Source organism: Chrysochloris asiatica, unplaced genomic scaffold (assembly GCF_000296735.1).
Source record: "Chrysochloris asiatica unplaced genomic scaffold, ChrAsi1.0 scaffold00074, whole genome shotgun sequence".
NCBI classification, from domain to species: domain Eukaryota; kingdom Metazoa; phylum Chordata; class Mammalia; order Afrosoricida; family Chrysochloridae; genus Chrysochloris; species Chrysochloris asiatica.
In genome coordinates, this window is record NW_006408592.1 from 1925111 (window position 1) to 1929517 (window position 4407).

Consider the following 4407-nt stretch of genomic DNA (forward strand, 5'->3'; position numbering starts at 1 on the left):
GCTCTGGGCTGCACTTGTGGGTCTCTAAGTTGGTAGACCCCGCCTCAAAGCCACGATCCAGTATTTATTATGGAAAAAGCATTCTGCTAGACTCACCAGATACAGAGAAGAATTCTACAAAAATATTAACACTAAGTAATAAATACGATGATAAAGATATGCATAGAGTAATATAAAAAATGAGAAAAAGGGCACCTATCTCTGTCTGGAAGGATCAATGAAATAAATGATTATTATTCAATGCCTCTGAAAGTTTGATGCTGCTTAGTATAATAATAAGATTTCCCAGGGGGAGTAACACTGAAGCTGAGTCTTTTTTTTTTTTTTAACTTTTTATTGTGAATTGAGTGAAGGTTTACAGACTAGATCATCAGCTTTACATTCAACAAATCACACACGTTGTTTCATCTCAATGATTCCAATCCCCTCCCTGCAACAAGTTATCCGACTTCCCTCTCTGTGACTTCCCATTTACATCTTATATTTCAGAAATGAATAAAGCAAAAATATTTGATATACACTTACAAAACAAATCATATATATTCCTTTAAATGTCCAAAGGGCACATTCTGCAAGCCAGCCTCCAGCTCACAAGCACACAGCCTTACTCAGTCCATGGGCCTAGAGCTGCAGCTGCTCAGTCTCTCCATGTCACTGACTCTGCCACAGTCTCTGCTGCTGCCGCTTTTTCTAAATAGGGTTCTCACACTCCACTCATGGCTCTTCCTTCTTGATGGTCCTATGATTGTCTGTTTTTGAAATGAAAGATTAACTACTCCTCCCTTTCAGTTACACATCTCCTACAATTACAGTTGTGACCATCACAAGTACAAGTGAAGCATAAATTCCTATCACCATCATCCCCCATCCCCTTTCACCAGATCCATCTGGGAAAGAGGAAAACTATTCAGTGGGGATTCTACCTTACCTCCTCATTCTGAAACTAAGCACACTCATGAAAGCTGTAAGCCAGCGACTTCATGCCTTTATGTTGTTGTTAAGTGTCGTTGAGTTGATTCTGACCTATAGCCACCCTGTATAGGGTTCCACCTCACCAAACTTGAAGTCCAAACGACTTGCAGTTTGACACATTAGCCCACAGCATTTTTGATAGCCAATGTCTAAACTGCCAGTCCCCTACCAATCCAGTACACTGAGGAAACAATCTTGTTCCTTGATATGAAGAATCCTTCCATTCCATTTGGAATTTTGAGCAATTGCATCCATAAGCAAAACTCCAGTTCATCAAATTGCAGCAATGAATACTTGCTCACAGTATTAAAACTCTTTATTGTCATCTGGTCAAGTTCTGGCTAGCTAGCCATCCAAGCTAGGTCAAATGGGTACTAGCCTCAAGTTTGGAAGTTCACGCACACCTCTCTGTGCTTCAGATCAGCTGGTCACTTCACCCTCAGCCCTAGCCCCAAGGGACTAGGTCAGTACCTGTGGTCTTAGGAGTTCACACATCTTCCTAAACTTCAGACCAGTCAGCCCTTCACTGAATCTGTGTCTTAAAGGATGATTAGGTGTTGTGAGAGAATCAAGGAAAAGTTAGTCAAGGCAGAAAAAAAACACATATGCAAAAAAGGGATTGAGAACTGCAACCAGTTTTATAGGGTTAGAGCATAGTATATGTAACTACTTAATTTATTAATTCAATTAGTAAATACTTTAGAACATCTAGAACCCACCAGCTGGGCTATGGGTGAAAGATGTGGCAGTCTTCTTCTTTAAAGATTGGTAGCCTTGGAAACCCTATGGGCAGTTCTACTCTGCATTATAGTGTTGCTATGAGTCGGAATTGACTCCAAAACAGTACATTTGGTTTGGTTTAGATATGGTAGATACTGTTACAGATCAGGAAAACACGTCAGTAAACAAAATGTAGAAGTTTCTGCCCTTATGTTGCTTATATTCAAGTGGGGGATCTAGCAAGCAAACAAGTATTTTTAAATACAGGTAGTGAAAAGGACTATGAAAAAAAAAAATTAGCAGGGTAAAACAATCAAGAATGACAGAGAAAGAGAAGCTTCAACTTAGTTGTTAGGGAAGTTGCTGAGAAGGTAAACTGAGTTGATTGGGGAAGTGAGGCAATGCAAAGAGAAGAACATTTCACATAAACTGTCAAACCCAAATCAACTGTTATCAAGTTAATTCTAATTCACAGTCACCCTGTATGTGGTTTTCAAGGCTATATATCTTTGTGGGAGCAGAAAGCTTCATTTTTCTCCTGGAGTGACTGGTGGGCTTGAACTGCCGACCTTGTCTTACAGAGTCACTGAGCTTCCAGGATTATCTGATGGGACCAATATAAGCATAAGTGTTCTTATAAAAGAAAAATAGAAGGTCAGAAGGAGGTGAAGGCTATGTGAAAACAGAAGCAGAGATCAGAGACATGCAGCCACAAATCAAGAAATTCTGGCTATCTCTCGAAGCTGGAAGAGGCAAGGAAATGATTCTCCTCTGGAGCCTCTTGACTTCTCACATCCAGAAGTCTAAAATCAGACAACACAGAGGATATATGAGTGGAGAAAACCAAAGATGCTTTGAAACAATTAGTCCATTGGACTAATAGAGCACACAGACATCAGTTTCCATAATCTTGAGACCAGAACAACTAGATGGTGCCCAGCTATATTACTATCAACTGATCTGAAGGGGATCAAATTAGAATGTCCTGGATAGAGTGGAAAACAACTGTGGAACAAAATTCAAAACCATAAAAAAAAAAAAAAAAAAGAAGAAGAAGATCAGGATTACTAGACAGAGACTGGTGGAATCTCCAGGACTGTGGCTCTTTGTCACTCTTCAGATCTGGAAATGAGCCCCCATGGCTCAATTTTCAGACAAACAACAGACAGATCTATAAGGGGAAGAATGACACTAGTGAGGTGTGCACACCTTAGAATAATCAGCTATTTGAGATCAAAAGGGTAGCATTTACCCATGGACAAAAGTTCACAATTGGGTTGGAAAGAAGAAGGAATGAAAACAGAAAACACAAGGAGGAAATATGGTAAGTGATGTTATATTTTGGGATTTTAATCAATGACAGTAGACAAAATACGTATGAATTGTTAAATTGAAAAGCTGTAAAAGAAAATAAAATGGAATCAGACAACAGAGTAAATTTCTGTGTAAGCCACTAATTTCGAGGTAATTTTGTTAAAACCAGTAATAAGAAATAAATACTGGAGCTTTGGCAGGAATTTGTAATTTATTTTGCATGGTATGAAAAGTCACTGATGTTTAAAGCAGAGAAATACTAAGATTTCATTTCCACCTCCAAAAGTAGTCTGATGGATAGAGAATGCAACATAAAGCAAGAGCAGAAGCAGGGAAACCAGTAAGGAAGTCATTGTCACCAGAAAAGCAACGATGGTGAAGTGGATTAGAGAAGGCATTTGTTGTTGTTGTTAAGTGCCACAGAGTCTACTCCGACTCCTAGTGACCCTGTATAGGGTTTCCGAGGAGCGGCTGGTGAGTTTGAACTGCTGACCATGTGGTTCAAACTGATCTTGTGGTCAAGTGTTTATCCTATAGAACCACACCAGGACTCCCTAGAGAAGGCATGGAAGTATAAAGTTAAAATTAACAAATAAATTTAGTATGTATTTTGAATGCAGAATTAACAAAATTTGCTGGTGGATTACATGGTACACGGCAGAGCTGGGGATAGTGGTGCAAGAATGGCTCCTGAGATTTTTTTACCTGATCGACTAGGTAAATGAACTTGGAAGATACTATGCTGAATGCAGTAAGTTACATCAAATGAAGTTGGAAAGAAGATAGCAACTAGGTCATGAAGGAATTTATATGCCATGTTAAGAAGTCTGAACACTGTCATAAAGGAAGTGGGAAAGCATTAAAAAAAATTCGAAGTATAGGAATGACATGGAGGACTAACTGATCTTTATGGTCCTTTTCATTTAGAACATTCAATAAATCTATTTAAAGATGACTCTGATCTAGGAACCATAATTCCGTATCTTATTCCCCTCATTCCTTTACCCATGTTAAGCATTAGTTTGCAATTTAAAGTCTATTATAAGACAATATATTTAGAAAGACCTAGATAGAGCATGCTGTTGTTGTTAAGTGTTGTCAAGTTAGTTCTGACTCATAGCAACAGGGTTTTTGAGGAATGGCTGGTGGGTTTGAACTACTGACCTTGGGTTAGCTGTCTACTGCTTAGGGGGCAAAATTATGCAGCTTGTTAGCCATAAGCAAACATTTTGAGGGACTGAATCATTGGGCTTAAGGGTTTAGAACCATAGTCTTTGGAGACAAGTAGGTCAATTGGCATAACACAGTCCATAAAGGCAATGTTCTTTATCCTACTTTAATGAGTAGTGGCTGGGATCTTAGAAGTTGGTGAGCAGCCATCTAAGATATACTTACTGGTTT